Here is a 25457-nt window from a genome sequence, read left to right on the forward strand (position 1 = left end):
CTTTTTTCTTCTTCCTTTCCTCTCTTTTCATGTGTATTTTGGCATAGAATTAACATATTGTTTGTATAACCAACAAGTTTAAGTATATGCTATTTTGTTTATACATTTTAGTTATATTTCTCCTAATTTTGGATTTATTTAACAGAAGTATCTAATTGTCCCATCTTTCCTTGCTTATAATATTTTCACATTTAATATCATCTTAACTTCTCTGCCTTGGCTTTTTTTTGCTGAAAATATGGAGAATTTTGATAATATAATTGTAATTGACCTGTGATGTGTTTACACATATAAAACAGCATTACCTGAATTATACTGTTATCATGCTTGAAAGGTCTTTGAAAAGATTTAACTGAAATAGACTGTTAAAAAGAACTAACTCTTAATATTTGCTGGAAGAATGGTGAGACTCTGCCAAACTTCTGTGAAGTCAAATTTATCACTCACAAAAGGTAAATTTATAGCACTTAAAGTCAGTAAGGCATTTTTAAACTTAAATACATCACTATAGTACCTCGACATTGAATATCATAGTTGACTACTTAAAAATACCCTGCACAATATAAAGCAGGATGTGTCACCTCAGCACTTTGTATTGATTGAACAAAATTTCACTAACTGGAAGTTGAAACATTTCATCAGGCACATACTGTCCCTACCATGCAAGTTCAATAGACTCACCTGGTCCTATAATGATAATAGAGTGGCATTTCACCACCTCCATTGTGATGAGAATAATAAAAAGAGTGTGCTACTCAGCTTTTAAAGCCTCTTTCTTAGAATCAGATGAATTTTATTAAGGAGGAAAATTGATCATGAACAATCATAAACTTTAAGGTAAATAAGAATCATAGATATAGTTGAGCAAAACATATTAAATGTAATATTTTCAAAATGAGGAAAGAGTAATACTCCATAGTTTTAGAATTTTAAGCAAGTATCAAATGCTACAATCACATAGAATGATTTAACCCCCAGATGAGGTCATTACATACCTTGTAAAACAAGCTAAGCAAATTTTTTTAAAAAAACTAAAACTTTGTATTTTAAACTTTCTTTTTTTTCCTAGTGACACAGTCTCATTCTGCTGTCTAAGCTGGAGTGCAGTGATGTGATCACAGCTCACTGCAACCTCAAATTCCTGAACTGAAATGATCCTCCTGCCTCAGCCTCCTGATTAGCTGTGATTACAGGCATGCTCCACCATGCTCAGCTTAAATTCTAACTTTTAATGAGCATTAGTTTCAGATTTCTAATGCGATGACTCTGTTATTATGTATAACACTGACTCATGGTAAAGACTGTGAAAATAAATAAAACATAATAAATAATATTGTTCTTCATTTAATTTCCTGTGTACTAGCATGAAAGAAGAGAAAAACTATCCCACAAATATCTATGAATTTATTTTTAAATTTGAATGACCTCAGGCCTTCTAATTGGAATAATTCTTGAGCTGCTTAGCTTATTTTATTCTGTGAATATTTGGATGACTTGATTAAATATAATACTATATTTTATTTGGACCTTATTTAGGCAATGCTTGTGCCTCCTTTTTTCTATCAGTTGCTACTGTTCTAATAAAGTCTCCATCCTCCCTCACCTTCACTACCATTATATCCTTTTAACTAAACTCCCTTTCTAATCTTTCCACCTCAGTCCACTCTCTGATGAGTAGCTTGAGTATTTTAAATTATTTTATGTGAATTGGATCACTCCTTCCTTAAAACCTTTGAAAAACTTCCATTATGCTTACAAAGTTGGGGTTTCTACTTTTAACATAAATAATCCTTAACATTTCTATAATCTCACTGAAGCTTTTCTTGCTGTGTTTTACATTTGCTGCACTTGCTCTGTTCTTTTGAGGTTCTCAAACACACCATGTTCTTGTCTGCCTCAGAAGCTTTATACATGCACTTTCTTGAAGCCTGGTATAGGTAGCTTCTCAGCCTTCTGCTTCCAGATGTTAGATTAATCATCTACCAAGGGATGCCTTCTGAAGATGTTAAATTTAAAGTGTTTTTTTGTACTATTCTTCATATTATTCATGATTTTTCCTTCAATTTATACAACTAGCAATTAATTTTAATTTTTAGTACATTTATAATTTTTACTTCTGTTCCCCTTCTAACCATAAACTCACTGATGACAAGAAGCATTACTATTCTACCTACCTTTTTTCCCCAATCAGCTAGCGTCATGGATTATGGGTAGTAAATGCTCAACAATTACTTATTGAATCAATAAATGGTTACTAAATAAATACAATGACATAAGACTACAAGTAAGACAAAGGTAATAAATTTTCACACACAAGCACACACTAACTCTGCTGGTGTTATATAATTTTAATTGTTCCTATTCAAAGATGATACATTTTATAATCGTTGCAATTTTTATTGAAAGCCTTCTTCCTTGTTGATAGGCCTTTCCATATTATTGAAATAAGAAGTTCTTTTTAACTCTTTTTCTTTGTATATTTCTGTTATCTATCCTTTAAGTTACTAGCCGAACCCCAACTCTCACACCTCTTTCTAACTTATTTGAATTAATGTTATTTTCACATTTCCTCATGTGTAATGAAGTCCTCCTGTTAGTTTTCCTAACTTTGAATTTTATAGTTTGCCACATACAAAAATTATCATTCCTGACTTTTGATGTAACACTGTCTTAGGTCTATATTAATACCCAAGTTCAAATCCATGTCCTGCCACTTACTCACTAAAAGAAATTAGGCAAGTCTCCTGTCTTCCCAGAGTCCTCATGTAAAAGCAAGATAAAATATATTCTATAGTACTGGAGTAAAGAATAAAATGAGATATCTTACGAAACTACTTTTTAAAGTGTCTGAGAAATAGCACCTTCCCAATAAGTAATAACTTGATCAGCTGGGTCTTTCTCTCTCTCTGTCTACTCTCTGGCATTCTCCTTCCCCATGTGACCTGTCTAGATTGTCTTTCCACATGATCCCTCCTGAAAGATAGCTAGACCTATATGGCATCTCAAGACTCACTAAAGCACAAAAGTGGAAACTGCCAGACTTATCTTAAGACTCAGGCTCAGATCTTGATCTTGTATGGTATCACTTCCACCACATTCTACTGGTTAAAGTGAATAAGAGGGCAAGACCAGATTCAAAATAGGAACAGAGCCTTACAAAACATGAACTGAAAGTCATGGACCATTTTACGCTAGCTATTACAAGTCATAATGTTCAAGTCAAAGCACAGGCTTTGATCTTGCTAACTTTGTAGTAACCCTAGCTTTGCTGTGTGTCCTGCAGCAAGTTGCTTTACCCTCTTTGCCTCTTGATTTCTTATTTTTAAAGAGGTAATGATAACGGAATACAATTGTAAAGTTTGTTATGAGAATCACAGTTGTAAACCACTTAGGTGTTTGTCTGGCACATAATTCAATACTCAGTAAGTGTTAGTTATGCAAATTGCTGTTGTTACTTGCCAGTGAGAGGTTTATATTTGGCTAAGTTACTTAGCCCCTCTTAGCATGAGTTTTCTTTATATATATTTTAATGATGGTTATAATTTCCACCTAATAGTGCTGTTGTGAAACTTCAGTGAGATGTTTTCTGGTTGCCTGGCACGGAATATTTAGATATTCAATGAATCTTATACTTCCCTCCCCAGGACTATAAGTCCTGATAAGTTTGCAAAACATAAAATAATAATAATAATAATAATAATAGTAGTAATAATTTCAAAGTGGAACAAGCACTATATTGTCAATAAATATCACTTAACATTAACAAGTTAAAATATTTTTGAAATGAAATAAATGTTTAATTGGTATAAAAGGTAATAGAATACTTAAATTATTATTTATCAATTAATCAATTTTCCATTTTAAAAATTCAAAGATGTCTCGTGAAAATTATGACTATTGGTATAAATTGCCCATAAATTATTGGGAAATTATGAATTTACACTGTTAATAATTGTGCCTTAAATACTGTCACTAAAACTATAATATAAAATATAATTTTTTTGTACTGGTCCTAATTTCATAGCTTTGTCATTTGGATTAAAAACAATAAAAGTATGCATAAGCCTACACTAAGTAAATTCTTAAGTGTACACTACATAAATTCTTAATGGAACTTAAAATATTCATTCAGTATATACTAAATATTCAGTATAGAACCAAGGAAAGTAAACAAAGTTACGTTGAATACTTCTGCCTTAATAGTTGTCATTAAAAAAATGATTAGATAGATCAGTAGGGGGACTAGAGTTAACATTAATCTATTGTACATTTCAAAATAGTTAGAAGAGAATTTAAGTTTTCCTAGCTTTAAGAAAAGGTAAATATTGAAGTTGATGGATATCCCAATGATTCTGATTCCATCTTTACATAAGAATGTGTCACCTAATCACATGTACCCCCAAAATATGTACATTTATTATCAATACAAACTTATAAAAATGAATAAATAAAAACAACTTTAAAATAAGCAATTGATAGACTTTTCAAAGGAATTTTTTCAAGATGAGGTATTCAATAAACATCACGTGTTCCTTAAATCTATAAGGTACAGATTGACAGAGGTTTTTGTATCTCAGAAAAAGACATACACAAATTATAGTCTGACACTATATAGAAAATAACATTGGCTGTGAAATCTGATGTATATTTGCAATGGAAATAACATTCTGATATTGGCAATGTTGTGAAACAAGAACATATCATATCTGTTCTCTAGCAAAGCCTCTCTACTCATCGAGAACAGGTATTGTATGTTCTCTCAATATTTTTGTCAATTTGTCCTAAATCCTAATCTAGATTACAGAGAGACTTTGTGGCACAGAAATTAAATCTGACAATGTCTGAGTATAATTTTTAAAAAATCTCATACATAAATGAGGCAAAGACTTCCCTAGTGTATTTTTTCTTTGATATTTCCCCCAGTTTGCTTAAACTGGCTCCTTATGGATATATTCCATGCAATGAGCACTTTATTTCTCTACAATGAGCATTTATCTTATGTCTTTATTCTTTCCCAGAGCTGAAATTAGTAGTGTGTACCATTCTCTAGTGTCAAAATTTCACTTCACATAAAACAGTTAAAAGTAGACATCCTAAAATGGAGAAGTAACACAGCAAAGAGTTATGAACATGGAAAAGAGTATTTCCTAATAACATTTGCTAAGTTTTTTCCCAATTGAAAACAACCAAAGCCTTTTTTTCTTCACAATTTGCTTGGAAAATATAGCTTGTTAATTAATTTGGCAATTACTTTTCAATCCTCTACTATAACACTCTAGAAGAGACACATAATATAAACCACATATATGAATCACATATGTAATTGTATATGTTTTAGTAGCCACTTTAAAGATACATGTTTTAAAACAGGTAAAATTAATCTTAATTATATATTTTTGTTGAACATGAAATATTACCATTTTAACATGCACTCAATACAAAGATTATTACTGCGCTATTTTACTTTTTTTTGTATAAAGTCTTTGAAATTGTGCATTTACACTTCCATCTTAATCTTGATTAGGCACATTTCACTTCAAGTGGTCAATATGCTTTCTTGGACAAAAGCAGCCATGGTTGGACCAGAGTTAACAAGAAAGAAATTGGCAGCGAAAGAAATGAACATGACAGGCAGAGGCTAGATCGTGCAGAGTTCCATGGATCACATAAGGTGTTTGGATTTTATTCTGAGCATGACAAGAAAAAGTTAGCAGGTAAAGAAGAGAAGACTGATATGATGACTTGATTAGTCTGACTGCCATGTGCCTGTTTGACTGGAGTAGAAGATTGTTAAATGCGATGGCAAAGAAATCAGTGAGTTAATGCTATCTATAACACAAAGAGTCATCACTGTGGCTTCAAAATGATATGGCATCTCAAGAATCAAGCTACAGTTTGTAAATTAGGATTCCTAGCTTGGTTGTTCACAAGTAAAAATATAGTTTCATGTATCCTTACAAGTATTACTGTATTAGTTAGGATTCTCTAAAGGGACAGAACTAATAGGATATATGTGTAATATGAAAGAGAGTTTATTAAGGAGAATTGACTCAAACGATCACAAGGTAAAGTCCCTCGATAGGCCATCTGCAATTTGAGGAGCAAGGAAGCCAGTGGTGATTCAAACCTCAAAAGTAGAGAAGCCTACAGTGCAGCCTTCTGTCTGTGGCCAAGGCCCAAGAGATCCTGGTAAACCACTGGTGTAAATTCAAAAATCCAAAAACCGAAGAACTAGGAGTCTGATGTTTGAGGGCAGGAAGCATCCAGCATCGGAGAAAGATGAAGGCTGGAAGACCCAGCAAGTCTTCTCTTCCATCTTCTCCTGTCTGCTTTATTCTAGCCACCCTGGCAGCTGATTAGATGGTGCCCACCCTGACTGAGAATGGGTCTGTCTCTCCCAGTCCACTGACTCAAATGTTAATCTCCTTAACAACACCCTTACAAACACGCCCAGGAACAATACTTTCCATTCTTTGATCCAATCAAGTTGACATTCAATATTAACCATCAATATTACATATTCTTCTATTTCAAAAACTTAATAACACTTCTTATAAAAATTAAATTTTCTTTCAATCTCATTGTATAGAAGCTTTGGAAAATCCATATACAAGGCCAAATTATAACATTTTATAGACAACTTCTATGAAATATATAGATAGATGTTACTAAAATAAAATTGTAGCCATATTTATCTTATGAAAAGCACTTATTAAAATTTTTAATATTTTTCCAAACCCGTATACATGGTGTACAAGCAGTGCTAAATTATATTAATGCAATTTATAACATCAACATATATGTTCAATTTGTTTCTGATTCTCTAATTAACCCTGTAAACTGGGCAAAAATCTAAATCATTTTTCTTATTTTCCTGCACAAACATTATTCAAATGCTTGCTTCTTTCTGTAAATAATTTTAAATAAATTGGCCCACAAAACAAGAATTTGAATCCTAGTTTTAACACATAGTACTTATCCCTGTTATAATAAACATCTAACGTAATCATGGAGTATATGAGATAAAGAATTTTTTTAGAAAAGGCTTGGAACATACTGTTTTAATGATAATTATATAACCATCAAGTTAATAATGCATAACTGACTAGCAAGTGATATGGATAATTTTAAAAAATAATATACTAGTGAATATAATGTAAAATAAAAAATGATTGTTGAGGGATATGGAGAGAAACATCTTAGAGTCAACAATTTACCTTAAAAATTCTGGTATATAAAAACTGCAAATGAACTTCTGTGATGATTAAATTTTGTGTCATCCAGATTGGTTTAAGAACAGGATGTTTACATATTTGATCAAACATGATTTCTGGGTGTGTCTGTGAGGGTGTTTCTGATAAGATTAGCATTTGAATCAGTAGACCGAGTATAGGAGTATAGTAGATTATCCTTCTCAATGTGGGTGGAAATCATCTAATCTGAATAGATCAAAAAGGCAAAAGAAGGTATAATGTGTTGTCTCTGCCTGTTTGAGCTTAGTCATTGGTCTTCTTCCACCCTTGGATTGGGACTTACACCACCATCAGCACTCATAGTAATTAGGACTTTATACTCAGACTGGAACTGCACCATCAGCTTTCCTGAGTCTTCAGCCCACAGACAACAGATTATTGTACTTCTCAGTCTCTATAAATGCATTAGCAAATTCATTATAATGAATCTCTTTGTAGATAAATAGACATACATACACATATGTGCTTGTATATCTATACACATATATGTACATAAACAAATACGTACACACAGAGGGAGAGAATGAAATTTATAAGATATATAGATCCTGTTGGCTTTGTTTCTCTTGAGAACACTAACTAGTACAGTTGTCTAAAAATTTTCTTCAGAAAGAAGAATCTCTTGTAGAATAATAGGATTATAAAATTATAATCATGTATGTGTCAATAATTCAAACATATGTAGGTAAATAATATTTGAACATGTAGGCCTATATTTTCCCCAAATATACACATATATACAAATCTATGTTTCCACAAATTCTTCACCAGAAGAGTTATCAAATATTACAGTAGAAACTCTTCTTGATTCAATAAACTAACAAGCAATAGACTTTTCTGGGCATAGTTCCAAGTAAGTATGATAATGCTGATTTGAAAGATGAAGCCCTCTTGTGGAAAGACAGCTATATACTCATATATTTCCCAATGCCTCATGGAAAGGAAAAAATATCCTAAACATATCTCTTACTGTACTCATTAAATAGTGTGAAACGATTAGGGTAAATCATCATTCACACTGCACCTCACTTTGTTTGGCTTTGTTTATAGAATCTATTTAGAAGCTCTTGGAGAAAACATTTGCCAAATTTTTAATCACTTATCAAATTCCTAGCAAGTAGTGTGCTTTCAAATGCTAACAATCTACAAACATAGTTATAAAAAACAAACAAAATGATATAGAATCAAACTGACAACTGGATAAGCACTTCAGCTGCATTTGTTGGAATTATTCCCACTCTCAAATGCTTTCAACTTGAAAAAAAAAAGCACTCTTCCCTTTTATTTGAGCTACTGAGCTAGAAAGGCCAGTCGTCTTAATATCTTACAATATCTTAAAGACTGAAGAATAATAACTGATAGAATTTGACAGAAAATAATGCTTCTAATTTAACATATTTAGGAACCAATTGCCAGAGTAACAATTTAGAATGAGCATATAAAAATCGGAATTGTGACAACTGTAATTGGAAAAATTGTGTGTGCAAAAACTCACTAAAAAGTGATTACTTATATTAATCTACATTTATAGATCTATTTTTATAATTTTAATTATATGAGTATCATATAAGTGCACTGAAATAAAAACAAAACAAGCAAAGAACAATCATTTACACTTATGCATGAACTTAAAAATAACAAGGAAATTGTGTATCATGAGATTATATATTATTTTCTATTTTGATTTTTGATAATATATTTTGATCTATTTTTGATGATTATGTGGTTATCACATGTTTTGCTCATTTCCTGATGATTATGAAGAATTTCACCCTATTGATTTTCACTATATTCTACTATATTCAGGATCATTTAATCATCATAATTTTGAATAAACATAGAAATGAAAATGTTGTCATGGTGTTTTGTAGAGAAGAAATAAACTATCATTAAAGGAGAATTTCATGGCAATTCTCTTTGGAAAATGAGAGAGTTCTAGATATGAATGATGTCCCTAAAAATGTATAGTCTCTTATGAAAATGGAAACATGTTTCAGAGAGCAATTATTCCAATTTTGATCTATATTGTTTATTAATTATGTAATAAAGACTAAACATACAATCAAATACAGTAAAAGTACATACAAAAATAAACATTTAAATTATATTTCATGTAGTTTCATAAATCTCCCAGAACATAAGGAACATTGTAGATATCTTTACATACATTTAATGCAATTCCCAGAAACTATGATATATTTATATATGTGAAAGAGCAAATATGAAATGCACCATATATATTTTGAATGGAAGGTCAACTATGATCAACCTAGCTACAGTCTAGGGAGGCATTAGTAAATTTAGAATTCAGAACACCAAAATCGGATGGTATTTTTAACTTTGTGTTTTAACCCCTGTTCCAGTTGTGCCTTCAAACAGCTGAAAAATATTACAGGTTTAGGCTAGAATCCAAAGGAGCAAATTCTTAATCATAGATTTGGTGCTCAAAAGAAGCAGAAAAATTTTTCTTTTTCATTGAGATCACATTTAGAACAAGCCTGAGACCCCTTTGAATAAGTATCCAAACATGCCTCTCTCTTTTGTCTCTAACACCTATATTTCCCTTCTCCCTATTTTAGATTCCTGCATTCCCCCTGTTCCACACTTTTTGGTGTTTACATTGGTAGAGCTCAGTTTCAGTCCCTGAGTAAGTCTGAATAAAGTTAACAATTAAAATAATAAATGTTTAACTACTATAACCATTATTTCTAAGATAATTACACATATTTTCTGATAAAAATCTACAATCATATGTAGCATGCTATCTAATGATGAATATATCTAAAGATAAATGCAATAGTCATACTATCTGCAACAAATAAGAGTGGCTAAATATGTAGAGGAGGAAACTGATATATTCCTAGAGGCCTAGGAAATAGTCCTTAAAATAACTTTTCTGATGAACATTCAATCTATATATTCTGTTTGCATATATAATTACAAAATTTTCAAGATAAAGCTTTTATTTTTATATAGTTTTAAACTCATCAAATATTTTATAGGTAGCTATTACGATTTAGAATGAAGTGCTAGAAAAAATATTGACACAACATGGCACAGTATTTCTTGATACTGTCCAAATATAGACATACATTTCCACTGGTCTTAAATTTCCTACCAGTTGGTTCCACCTTAGGAATTTCAAACTGATTAAAGGGAGGAGCACAATATTTCTTGAAATGTGGTGAGAATAAGAATTGGCACTGGGCAGGAGAAAAGTGTTGATATCACCATAGGAAGTATTTCACCTGCAATCACGAAATGTGAGCCTGTGGCATGTTAGGTATGGCTGAGATATTTGAGTTTTCCAAGATGAACAGATGGGAAATTTTTTTAAAAAAATGTGGCAGAAGGGTAATGCACACATTCCTAATTTGGGGAAAATACTAAGATTATGGTTGTAAAAAGATGTATATATGTTTTTCTTTATCATCTCGATTCAGATTTTAAAATAAAACACTTCAATTTTTCCAAAGAATCTGCTGACTATATAAAATGTTGTCTCAGATCTAGACATTACTATTCACAGAGAATGATCCTCCTTACTAAATCCACAGATTGCTCTTCTGTCTAGTGAATATTCACCCTGCTAGCATGCAATATGAGCCTTTCTAACTTTGCTTGACTATTGCTCCACTGAACTACCAAGTCTTAGAATGTTAGTAAAGAGGAGCAAATTGTCCATATCTAGATCACTGAAGACATACTCAAAGGAAAACCAGGTATCGATATGGCAATTTTTTCTTACATTTGCTTCTAAACTCCATGACAGATAAAACTGATTTATCTGTCATGGAGTTTAGAAGCAAATGTAAGAAAAAATTGCCATATTGAAAACCTAGCCAGAATTGTTAGGTGACATTAGAAATTAGATTGAACTGCTGTAAAAACAAGGATTATTAGTCTCTATAGGCTCTGGGGATTCTCAGTGTTCTTATTTTCCAACTGGATGGCACAATTAGCTTCTGGATGAATAATACATAATTATATGTTGCAACCAACCCTGACACTTACTGTCCTATCCCTAGAATTGACACACCATTAGTAGCTTTGGGAATTACTAGAAAACAACTTATCTATGGATTTATGTAAGTGGTTTGGCAGCAGCCTTGCATGAAAATCCAGCGAAAATAAAATGGGTATATCAAATGTAATGCACAAGCCAAATAGAATATCCATTAACTAATGACATTCATCATTTTTTCCAAAGGTGAGTTAATAATTTAGAGGGGCTTAGAGAACTTCCTTTAAATTTTACTAGTGAGGGTTATGTTCAGCTAATTTTATATAAACATGAACTACTGTTTATGTTAGTGGTGGCACAATTTACAAAGTTAACCTATATTGAATGAATATTAATGAACCCTAAATCAAGGTTTTAGAATGATAAGATCTAGAATACTAGATGGGAATTTTCTTATGAAAGAAATCACTTATTAGGAATAAGAAATGTGTACAACTGACCCGAAGCGGTGGCTCATGCCTGTAATCCCAGCACTTTGGGAGGCCAAGGTGTGCGGATCATGAGGTCAAGAGTTTGAGACCATCCTGGCCAATATGGTGAAACCCCGTCTTTACTAAAAATACAAAAATTAGCTGGGTGCGGTGGTGCGCACCTGTAGTCCCAGCTACTCGGGAGGCTGAGGCAGGAGAATCGCTTGAACCCAGAAGGCGGAAGTTGCAGTGAGCCGAGATTTCACCACTGCGCTCCAGCCTGGTGACAGAGAGAGACTCCATCTCAAAAAAAAAAAAAAGAAATGTGTACAACTAAGTTATATCAAATTATCCTATAAACTCATAGAATAAGGCAGTTGCATGTTATTGTTTTGTCAGTTTTTCTAAAACTAATAAAACAAATATATCAAATTTTCTTATTAATATGAATTATGAGTTTCACTTTTGGAACTCCTTTCCTTCTCCAGTTTTTTCACTAGGCTATCCAATGCACTTGCTATTATATTTATTATATGGCTTAAATTTTTTAAAAATGTGGATATTTGTATTAATTTGTATGTAACATCAGTACACTGGGAATATTTTTGGTAGAGAAATAAGTATTGTAGAATGTTACAAACTGTTTACACATTGTACAGTAAATTATTTCTTGAAAAGATCATCAAGATCTAATTTTAATAAATAAGGTGTAGACACTTAGACGATATCAGAATGATTAATGATGGAACATAATCTTTGTATTTTTACTAAAACAAAATGTTAAGCATTAATGGAAAATTTTAAAAAAGAATATAGGGTAAGCAAATGTTAACAACAAAAATTATTAAACATAATATAAATAGATACATGTTATACATGTATGCCACATAAGCTTGTATAATTCAGCTCAGGCTGCCATAGCAAAATAACCATTGTCATGGTGGTGTAAACAACAGGAATTTATTTCTCACAATTATGATACTGGAAATTCTATACTCAAGATCAGCCAAGGGTTGTCTTCCTGGCTTACAGATGGCTGCTTTTCTGTGTGTTTGCTTCGATAGCAGAGAAAGAGAGAGAGAGAGAGAGCAACTCCCTAGCGTCTCTTCTTATAAAGGCATTAATCCCGTCATGCAGGCAGAATAACCTCATCTAAATCTAATTACCTTCCCAGGGCTAAATACCATTGTATTGGGGTTGGGACTTCAACATATGAATTTTGGGGAAACACAATTCAGTCCATAGCAATACTAAAATACATTCCAGGATGTTATTTGAAATATGGTATAAGCCTAAATTATTATAATTATTTTCTGGATGAGTTTTTTTAAAACAATTTCTAAAGTTCTCTTTTTAAATAACCTTTACTAAATTTAGAGCTGAGTTTCAGTTATTGTTAGAAAAACTTGACAGTCCTTTATAATTACATAGTTAATAGGATAATCAATGGTGTCATCTTTTATATGTATTTGCGTATTTGCCTTGTTTATAATTAAATTATAATATTACTCACATTTATTTTTTTAGAAACCATAACAAAGGTTTTTAATTCTTCTCAATTTTTATTCCTTTTATCATGTATGAAAGAGGATGCAGAATTCTTAGGGCCATAAGATACATTTCTTCGGCTGATGTGGATTTCAACTGAAGGCATTCTATAATCAGCTGTAATGGTCTAAGCAGAACAAATGGAATTTCTGTTGCTGTGGCATACTGAAGTTACCAACAGTTAAGAAAAATAACCAAAATACAATTTAACAATCAGCAGCTGAATGGTTGAGAAAAAATAAAAAATAAAAAGAAGAAGAAAAGGTGAAAAGCACTTCTAATAGCACATTGATAGAACTATTTGAGCCATACACAAATCCCAGGAATCACCTGAAGTTCTAATAACTCTCAAAATTGTAGGTTTTAAAACCATGGGTTAGAAACTACAGAATAAAATGGAGCTCAGATAAAATACTGACACGCAGCCTTTGAAGATAACTTGACAATAATCTAATTTTATTTAGTATATAGTTTTACCTTACTGTATTAGGGAACAGGGAATAAGAGACAGGTTCTCAAATTTTATTAGAGAAAAATTAATAGGTACTCAAATTTATAAATCAAGAAATGTGTACTTATGAATATGAAGATAAACATAAAAATAAGTACCTAATATGTTAATAGTAGTTATTTCTGTGTTTGCCAATGTAGGATGGGAACTGGGAGACCCAGAAAGGCTTTTAAAAATACAACACTGAGTTACTAATTTATACTTCAATGTCAAGAGTGAATTACATTAACAATATTAATAATTTTAATATAGGAATTATTTTATGTAGCATTCCTTCCCACAAAATGGCAATACCTGTTAAGTTAAAGTATTTCAAATTGTGCCTTAAAATAGTATTTCAAGCTTCTGCCATTTTGAAGACATCTACACTGTTTGAAATGTTGAATTATTTGATTTTTAAAAACTTTAAAAATTGAATCTGTATATATACATGTAAAATATTCCACAAATAATCTGGGTGGGTTCTTATAATATAAATAACATTAAAATTAAGATTTTTAAGTTATTTTAATATGTTTATATATTTCTTCTAATTATCTTTGTTAAATATAATTATTATAAATGGGTGTACAGGAGCAGTCATAAATAGAAAGGAATTTTTTCACAATTCAACCATGCATGTATTAATCAATTGATTTGTAATTTTGGCTACAGTAGCTAGATATTTTAAAACAAAAACAAACCTTATGTGTTCCCTGCTCCTAAGAAGTGTGTCATCTTGATCAGAAGACAGAGAAATAAACCAAAAATTACAGTGTAGTGTAAGAAGTACTAAGATTGTATAATATATTGTGATCTCAGAGAGGACTGAAGAGGGACATCTAAATCAGTCATGACAGCTTCTGTGTGACAAACTAAGTAGTATTACTATGCATATGTTTAATAATTATATTTTCTAATTGCATTTTTTTACAATCTCAATTTTTTTTGCTTTATACACAAGCAATACACTTTCAATAATATTTTGACCTTCAATAATTAAAACTATACATCTAATAAATAATAAAAAATGTTTCAAAAAGTGATTTCAATGATATTTTCAAAAGAGACCATTACTGACATTATGCTCTTAATATTTTTAAAAATATAGTTACTATTAGCAACTCAAATGTTTGGACTGCAAGGAAACCTATGACTGAAGAATGCTATTAATTAAATTCAGTAACTCAAACCATGTCTTCACAAAGTACTGGCAGGGTCTTCATAAAGAAATAGTTACATTCCTCATAAAACAGAGTTAAGATACTTATAAAGGAAGAGCTGAAGAAAGGATGGTGAGGCATAGAATATAATAGTCCACATTCCAAGTTATGGAGGCTTACACACATCATTCAGAATGCTGTTTAAATCAAATGTAAGTGCTTTAGTAGGGTAGCATTAGAATCTGAACTATGCTCAGATATTCTGTTAAGATATTATAACAGTATTCCAAGCAGAGATTTCAAAATCAGCAAGATTTGGCTCACAAATATGTTTTCTTTGGCCAGCACACTGTTTGAATGTGATTTGTTGTTACTGCAATCCCATGCTACAGTTAGTAATTCTTTGTATTAAACTTCCCCTGTTCAAATTACTGTGTGGTCTCTCTCTAGTGACTAGACTTAGATACATTTTCCATTTGTCATGGGACTTGCTCTTGTTTCCTTTATATCAGACAAATATTTTCCTACAGTATACTATATCTTTTTTAAAAATGGAAATGCAAAATTTAGATAGACTTGATTTTTTCACTAAAAGTGAGAGGACATCTTTTCCTGTAGACATACAGTTATTCCCATGTGTTTAATGAAAGAAAAAAGTAACTATGAGGGAAAAATGTATCTGCCTGAGACCCCAATATAACCCACAACTGTAGAGAAATATGCTTTTGGGAACACTGGACTGCTGGAGGCAGGGCACTGCTCAGGAATGCTTGCACTCTGATTCTGCTCCCACCTGCCTCGATGCTGATATTATGGTCTTACTGCCACTGATTTAAGGTCAATATGTACAAGATGCATATTTCTGTAAACACTGTTTTAATGAAAGAAATGAAACCAAACTGTTGGTTTAACTTTCTCCTTAATATGTGTGTAAGCCTCAGGGATTTTTCTCGGTATAAAATGAAGTTTCTTGTATCTGACAAGACCCATGTTCATAATTTATCCCTGAAAGTATTCCCACTGGGTGGCTTGTGGGGCTCAGGAAGTCTCAGGTGAGCTGCACAGTATTCCTTCTTTGCTTGCATTCCTTACCAGATATTATTTTTTGTATTTTTATTAAATAGGAAACTTGATCCAGCAATGTGCACATACATTTTTGCATGTGAGTTTCTTGCCATCACTAGTTAGTTAATATGCAATGCTGCAGTACCATAATAGGGACCACAACAAATTTATGGAAACAAGAAATGGTGGAAAGCATAATAAACTGAAAAAAGGGATACCTTTTAGTGTTTTCTAAAATGTGAATTAATGGACTCATAGCATTGTGAAATACAGGGATATATAAGGTATAATAATTGTTTAGAGCCAAATCATTTTACTGGTGGTATATTTAAAATACAAATCTATTGAATAAAATATAAATTAAATGTTCTGAGCCAAAGCAAACATTTTCAAAAGTAATCTAGCTGGAAATAATTGGGGTTAGCTGGGTGAAGATACAGCTGAGAACTTAAAGGATGGAAGATAATTCTAAAAACCCTAAAACATATGGGTCATCTTCTACTGTAAATGACAAAACAACAAATATGCATAAACATTACCCAATTATCTATAGGCGCAATGAAAATACTCATTAGACAGAAGACATTTCAACAGTGTCCATAAGAAGCGTGTGTGTGTATGTGTGTATGTGTGCATACACACAGAGAAGAGTTTGAGAAGTTTATAACAGGTTAATTAAAATTAGAAAGCATTGCTATAAAATAAGGCTATCATTGTGCTGTTTTATATTAATTTTCTACCTGTGAATATTTTTTGATAATATAGTGTGGCAACATTTTTCCAAAGATATGGAAATAAAGTCTGTTTATTTTAAATTAAAACTTTTAAAATAAAAGACGTCTCAGTTGTCAATAATATATACACCTGTTCTTGTCAAAAACAGAATTGTATACTTCCCAGTACAGTCAAGACAGTTTTTTTAAAATTCATTTTTAAGTTCAGAGGTACATGTGCAGGTTTGTTACATAGGTAAACTTGTGTCATGGGGGTTCGTCATACAGATTATTTCGTCACCCAGGTATCCAGCCTAGTACGTATTATTTTTCCTGATCCTCTCCCTCCTCCCACCCTCCAGCCTTCAATGAGCACTAGTGTGCGTTGTTCCTCTTTATATGTCCATGTGCTTTCATTATTTAACTCCCACTTATAAGCGAGAATATGTGATATTTGGTTTTCTTTTGTCAAGACAGTTTTAAAACTATTTTTTCCAATAACAAGCATACTATGTAATCAATGATGTGATTGTGCCTACTTAATTATTTAAGGACTTTCATATTTTTACACATTCTTTATACTTAACGCTTTTTTATCTGGATAAAATTCACTGGTTTGTGTTGTAAAAAATTATTTAAACTTAACTCTGTTTAAGATACAAAAGTTATCATCAAGCATTCATTTTTAAACATAAAACAAGAATTAGCATTAATTTATAGAAGGTTATGTGTACAACTAAATTTCTAGCAGACTTTTACTTCTAGCCAAGGGTATGGAGTAATAGTTTTTATCACATCCCTGAGAACAACTAAAAAATATGAGAAAAGATAAAAATCTATTTGAAGGTCTGTTAGCAACAAAGATATCGGAAAGTCAGGAATTCCTGAGGAAAGTCTGGTCATTCCGCTGATAACATTAAATACCTAATTCTATGATGAAGGAAAATGATCAAAAAACAAGCCCTTAGGGAGATTAAAACTGAGTCTTAATATAACTCCAGTGATGATTCAATTGAAGAAGTTTGCCTCTCTTACTGAGACCAGAAGCTGAAAATCCAGAACCTTGAATTAACTCTGTAATTTTCCATATAGAGCATTCAGACTTAATTTAAACCTTGCACATCAGGAGATAAAACCAAACACCAATGAATGAGTAGAAATAACCCCAAATAACACACAGTAGACATAACCCCAAAACAATTCATATATGATTAACATGATGAAGAAAATGGAGAACAAGAAGAGAAAATTGCAGCAAAAACTGGATTCCATAAAGGAGAACTGGGTTTTTGATTCTCACTTCCACTTCCAGTTAAGGGGATACAAAAGTTCTTTGTTCTCACAGTAATAAAAACAATAAACAAACAACACACACAAAAAAAACACCCATGGAAAATAAAAATACTTTAAAAATATATAACGGTTATGGGCTGAATTGAGTATCCCCGAAATTCATATGCTGAAGTCCTAACCCCCACTACCACAAAGTGTGTCTCTATGTGGAGACAGGGTCTTTAAAGAAGTAATTAAGTTGAAATGAGGTCATTGGATTGGTCCTAATTCAATATTGCTGGTGTGCTTAAAGGAAGAGGCAATTAGGGCACAGATACAAACAGAGAAAGACCATGTGAAGACACAGGGAGAAGATGGCCATCTACAAGCCAAGGAGAGAGACTTGAAAGAAAAAAAAAAATACTTCTCCACCAACACCTTTATCGTGGACATCCAGTCTCCAGAATGGTGAAAAAATAATTTTTTATTGGTCAAGCCACACAGTCTGTGTTACTGTGTTATTGCAGCCCTAGCAAAGTAATACAATAACCTAGGGCATCATACAAAAGAAAGATTTAAAAGAACTGAATTCCACAGAGAACTGAGTCGTTCATAGATGAGTAGGTGTGGCGGGAGTTGCTGCACCTTCCAAAGCTGAGGGCAGATGCCCGATCTGTGTATAAGTAAGTCTGACATAGACAAAGAGACTCTGAAAATGAAAAGAAATCAGTCAGGTCTTGAAAACACGGTGAGTTGTCTAGGCATATTCTAATCTTGAAGAACCAGAAACAAAAGAAAAGATCACTAGATCAAGCAATTGTCTTCCGACATCCCCAATATTGTCAAGAAAGTAGCAGTGGAGGAGGGAGATGGTGGGCAGAGCAGTTACAGTCTTGCTCATGTTCAGGTGATTATGTTCAGTGGGATTGCAGGAGGAAATGAATATAAATGAGTTGGAAGGGGGTTTCTAGAGTAGTGGTGGTATCTCATAAGTTTTATCTGTGATAGATATTTGGGTGTGTATTTCCTTGGGACATTCATTAATCTACACACCAATAATCTGTGCACTTTCCTGTAGGTAGGCCACACATCTAACAAAATACTACTTTTAGCAACTAATATATTACTCTTTCAAAAGAGGTTTACAAAAATATATATGTGTGTTTGTGTGTATATATATGTTCTTAATTTTGAAAGTGTATTTCTAAATGTGTCCATTTATTCATCTTATCTATTTAGTATATCAATCTATCTTGAAAAACACTGATTATTAACACTCTAAAATATTAAAATGTTCTTTCCATATTGTGGAATTATACAATAACCCTCTTTAATACGTTTTTAGTAATTTCAGTTGCTCACCTATATTTATTTGAGAATATAACAATTAAAAAATACTTTTCATGATTTTCTATACCTACAAAGTCAGAAGTCTTTAATATGGTCCTCACTTATGGGATATTTTATTCTTTTTATTGACCTCTTTGTATCACTTACCTTTAATTGCTTGGTAACTTCTCTGCTCTGTTTCACAATTACAAAATTATGTGTGTATTACTCCTCACCTCCTATTCATAGATACTCCTTCACCTATGCTTTTCACTTGCCTAATTATTTTCAACTCATAATGTGTACCTCCTTTCCACTTTTCCCTAATTTTCTACCCCTTCCATATCTTGGAATATGTTAATTATTATATGATCTATATCATAACATCATTTACAAGTATCTTTTTCACTATGAATCTTTTTAGGCAGAAATAATCTCTCTCTATATATATACATATATGTATATACATATATGCATATATACCTATATACATATACATATATACATATATATATGAAATGTTCATATGTATGAATATATCCTCTCTATATGCTTAATATAAAGAAAAATACCTTGCAGTATCAGCAAATTCTTAAATTCTTTCGGGAAGAAAGAATATGTTTGAGGGAGTGAAGGAAAGAAGGAAGGAAGGACGGAAGGGAGGAAGGGAGGAAGGGAGGAAGGAAGAAAGATAGGAATGAAAAAAAGAATAAGGCACATATAAGACCTTTACTTTTTAGATGAGTATGTCAATTCCTTTCTTTGATTTCCCTTTAACAAATTATGAGGTATAAAAAGAAACCATTCTAATTATTTATAAAGTGATCTCAACTTAGTCCACATGAGTATTGCTTGATAAGTTTTGTGTCTAGTTGAGTGCATATAGTTATAAGAATATGTCAGATCTTTTTGCATTTTGAGTCAAAAACCACAAAGAAAGTTTGAAAGCTACTGCTCTAGATAACTCCTTTAAAGGATCAAACAACAAACCAACATTTTGGGGATGTAAGTTACGGTCATGTTTAATACTTTCAGTCATGTCTATTATATCTGGATTTACTAATCTTTGCTCATTTTGATTGCTGTTGAATTAGGTCAACTCATAAAAATAGATTCATTGTTAGCTTTTAAACAATATTATTTCACATATTTATTAAACAGGCTAATAACAAAAATAATCAAACATATATGTATAATAACTCATCTATAAAAAATAAAGAAAAATAAAAACTTATATTTACACTATAAAATATATAACTTTTAATAGACCTATAAGTCATATATACATTCAAACATGGTGACTCGTTTGGTCATATTACAAATTGTATTGTTATATTTTCTTTTTTTGTTGTTATATTTTGTTTTTACATTTTTATTCCCTTGAAATTTTAATGAAAATGGATTTATCATGAAGTAAAGTCAGGTTTAAAACAGAAAATACATTGAATCTGTTTGATTATTTAATATAATTTACAGTATCATACCCTTAACACAATATTCTAAACCTTTCTTATGAAGCTCAGGAGTGAGAATATCTTTTATAGATTTATTTACAAAAATAAACTGAGTGGAAAAAAATCATAAAAAGTTTGAATTGTGGAATATTTAGAGCAAAACACCGAATAATTATTACAAAACCAATGCACTAATTTAAAGTAAACCAATTAAATTTTTATTTAGTTGGGAACTTTAGAAGATATTTCCAAATTAGTAAGTACAGTTCATAGTTGAATTCTTAAATTGTGCACCTTTTATGAGTTCATCTGAAGATAACAAAAATATTTTTTATTTTTCATGGAGAATATTAATATTTTCTTAGAGAAACTCGGTTTAAAAAAATGGTGAGTGAACAACAAAAGCTATAAAGAAAATTGTCACCTAGAACCCTTACTCATTTCTAGCAGGATCAAAATTTGCTAGGAGCCAAGTGAAAGACAAATATTAACTAGGGTTGTCAATACGTATGAAGGAACAACAATTAAGACTATAAAGTAACCAAGCAGGCCTGAAACTTTTTGACAACTATATCATAATTATTTCTTCATTAGCAGTGCAATAAGTTCTTCCATGATAGTTAACAAACAAATATTTCTGGTAAAAAAATATATCTTTTTTATATATATTCTTTGCAAACTAAGTTATCCTTTCCACTGTCATACAAAGGGATTCTGAATTAAGAGGAAAGGCCTTAATGGCAAGATATCTTACTGATAGAAGATATTGGTACAAATTTATATTTACATACCTGTATGATAAGTGATGTTTATGTAGGTGCATAGATGAACAATATAAAATAAATACGTATATATAATTTAAATAATCTACAATAAATATGATAGATTAATAATAAAAATATCAAGCCAGGAATGGTGGCTCATGCCTGTAATCCCAGCACTTTGGGAGGCCAAGGTGGATGGATCACCTGAGGTCAGGAGCTCAAGACCAGCCTGGCCAACATGATGAAACCCCGTCTCTACTAAAAATACAAAAATTAGCCAGGTGTGGTGGAGAATGCCTGTAGTCCCAACTACTTGGGAGGCTGAAGCAGGAGAATCACTTGAACCTGGGAGGCAGATGTTGCAGTGAGCTGAGATTGCGCCACTGTACTGCAGCCTGGGCAACAAGAGCGAAACTTCATCTCTAAAAATCATAATAATAAAAATAGTAATAAAATTATCTAGGACTCTTAGCTAAGTCTTACCAGGAAGCATGCTATTGCTTTATACTATTTAATTCTATCCTCATCACAACTCTCTGAGACTGGTACTAGTATGTCTATCTTACAGGTGAGACAAGGATGTATAGAGAGCATAATTATGTTTTTTAAGATTATGTAGCCGGTGAGATACACAGATGGGATTATAAACCTGTTGATCCATATCTTATCTGTGGCATATAAATTTACATTAGTATTTCAGTATGGCAGAGGACATTTGGGATATTAAGCATAAAGCAAGCATTAATTACACACCTGTGTGCCTAATAGTAACAGTAGTTCCTAATATTTATTTATTTTAAATAATCTGAATTGAACAATGAAAGGAAATAAACACAGTTTACTATGTATATAGTTGCTCTAACCAAGTACAAGCATGAGACTATGCATTTCTATAGAAAAGATTTCAGTAAACATCTTCAAAATTCATGCAATCATGTTCCATATCAAATAGATAAAATTAATCTATTTGAAAATGGTTAGAGATAGCAAGAACAATAATGCTGTTGTTATTTTACTCTTATCTATCTCAAGAAAACTATAGCCTTCAAAGAAGAATGCATTAAATCTTTCTTATATTGACCTAATAAAACATCTCTCTAAAACATTATTTGTTTCATTTTTTTAATTTCCATTGTAAACTAATCTTTGCTTTTAAAAACTGCATGCCACGAAAATTAAGCATTTTTTTATTTTTGTGATCCATGTGTTTTAGATCATGCTGTATAAAATAATACATGCAATAAAATCATTACTTTTGTTTCTAATCTCTCTACAGATTAAGAAAACAAGAATATCTATTTTAAATGGAAAATTCTGTTTTTAAACAAAATTTATAGCCTTCATTTTTTTCCCACTTCAATCTAAACTCTACTTTCCATGTCCAATACTTTTTCAAAAATCAACACAAATGAGGTGACTGTGAACATTTGTTTAAAAAAGACCTCTGTAGCAGCCAAGATATCTCATACACTTATGTCATTACGTTTAAAAACTGCCTCTTAACTAATCCCATTTAAGATGTCACAGAAATATCAGCAAACACTCTTGAAACATTCCCTTAATCGTTTTCTTGCAGTGGTGTGCAAAATGCTGGAAATAATTGAAAAAAAATTGTATCTGTCTGAGCAAAAGAAACAATCTGCATGCACTTTACAGCAATTGAAGGACTATTTATTTCCATCAGAAACAAATAAACGTCTGTGAATATCTTAGAAAAAGAATTTAGTCAGTTCATATGGAATAAATGATATTTCATTGCCACCAAAAAAGGGAAGAATTTATGTATAAAACTTCCACTTACATTTTTATCAAAGTATACTAGGTTGCATTTAAGCAACATATATAATCATTTTTTATTTCTTTAATAATCATAAATGCAATCTAAAATGTTACTTTTTAATTTTTTAATTGGTAACTTTTAAAAATGTTAAAACTTGTGCTAATATATGCAGTGACATAATAGAATTATATATTGCTATTAGAACTAGTATGTCTTTATTCCTTTTTATAAAGCAGTTTGACAATATGGATAAGGAGCATTTTTTCAAAATTGTACCTGTCATATTTTTTTTTTACTAAAGTAGAATGTACAACAAACTACACAAACTATGACTATCCAGCTAGATGAACATTCATAAACAAAAGATACCTATATAACCATCACTGAATGGTAAAAAAGAAATAAATGAATAAAACTGTCCAGTTGCTATTTCACCCTTAGAAACCCCTACCCTTACTACTTTTAGCAGCATGAACACCACCAGATTATTTTACAAAGGTGATGAAATATTTATATTCCTACTAATAATGTATAAGTCCCACCCTCCATATTCTTACCAACACATATAATCAGATTTTCTTATTTGAAAATTTGGCCATCCCATTAGTTGTAGGTAATTGAGATTTTAATTTGCATTATTTAATTGAGAACTAATAATGCTGAACATCCATTGATATGTTTTTGAACTATTATGAGTTCTTTATAAAGTCTAGAGAGATAAATCATATATAACCAAATTTATAAATTCATTCAATAAATTTTTCATCTAAAATTACATTAAATATTAAAATTATATTATTCATGTGTTTGTAATTACATAAAATCAATAACTATATTATATATTTTTTAAATTTCTTTGCTGCTTTGCATGGTATGTTTTTTATAATCAGTTAAACTATACAAATGTAGATCTCTTTCTGTGGCTTATTATGATTCTTTAGTATTTTTTAGTGATTTACTTTATGAAGGGGATATTTTAATGCAGTAAAATACTCCCACTTCACGTAGGTTTTTTGATTACTTTTTGCAAATACATGACATGTTACCACAACCACAACCAAAATACAAAATTTTTCCATCATCCCTAGAAGGTTCTTTTCTACCTTTCCATTGGAAAGCTTCTTGAAAGCTTCAAGAACTTGAAATGTTCTTTTCAACCCATCTATTTCCCTGAACCCGCTAATCTGCTTTCCATCAAGATTCCATTTTAAAGCAATACCACTGCAAATGTACTGTGAAGGAGAGAGACCAGTAACATAAGAAGAATGCCAGCCAAATGAGGCAAGAGATTCAAGAAGGAAGAGGGCTGATAATTTACCTAAGATGAGAACTGAGTCAGAACTGACCTTTGGCTATATCTATGTGGAATTCATTGCTTAATTTGATGAGTAGTTTCTGCGGCATTGTCGAGGAGAAGGCCTGAAAGAAATAATTTTAAGTGAAAATGAGAGGAAGAAGAATGAGGCATAGTGAGTATAATGATGTAACTTTTTGTAGGATATTTTGACTAAGGGAAGCAAAAAGGTTAAAAATAAATAAATAAAAAGGAGGCAACAACTTATTCCAGAATTCATATCCTACTCCTCTTCTCACTTTTCACCGATCACACTGGTCTTCTGCTGTTTCTGTCATGCCAATCATTCTCTCCAATATTGGTTTTTGCCTGTGTCTTCTCTGTGCTTGGAATGTTTTCTTCTATATATCCTTTTTCCTAACTTTCTTCAACTTTGCTTATGTATCACCATCTCACTTTGGCTTTCTGTGTCCGTTGTTTTAAAAATTCATCTATTTCTCTCCCCCAGCCCTAATTCTTCTAATCCCACTCACTTTGCTTCATTTTTTTTTATTTTCTGAGCATTTACTCTCTTCTAATATACTACAAAATTAATTCATGTATGATGTTTATTCTTTATTGTCTGTCTTCTCCACTAGAACGTCGCAGGAATCTTGGTTTTGTTCACTGATGTATTACAAGCAACTAGAAGAGCGTCTGATACAGGAGGTACTCAAAATACATTTGCAGATTGAATAAAAGGAATCAAGGTGAAAAATAATGGTTTTGAAGAGACAAAGAAAATATAGTATTTAATTACAGAATGATAAAAATGGCATTTGTTTGGGGATTCATAGAAGAGTGGATAGGTAAATCTGTGGGGAAGCTATATTATAATTTCTCTTCTTGAAGACTTGCA

General features: G+C 31.5%; 1 long non-coding RNA gene across 1 annotated transcript in view; it reads right to left on the reverse strand.

Annotated features, from left to right (window-relative positions):
* The window catches only part of LOC104004026 (uncharacterized), a 168453-nt gene that overhangs the window by 38512 nt on the left and 104484 nt on the right, over window positions 1-25457 (reverse strand). Inside the window, exon 2 of the long non-coding RNA XR_676843.2 lies at window positions 24612-24684. This is a non-coding gene — a long non-coding RNA (uncharacterized LOC104004026). The remainder of the gene's footprint in view (window positions 1-24611; window positions 24685-25457) is intronic.

The sequence above is a fragment of the Pan troglodytes genome, chromosome 1 (genome assembly GCF_028858775.2).
Source record: "Pan troglodytes isolate AG18354 chromosome 1, NHGRI_mPanTro3-v2.0_pri, whole genome shotgun sequence".
NCBI lineage: Eukaryota > Metazoa > Chordata > Mammalia > Primates > Hominidae > Pan > Pan troglodytes.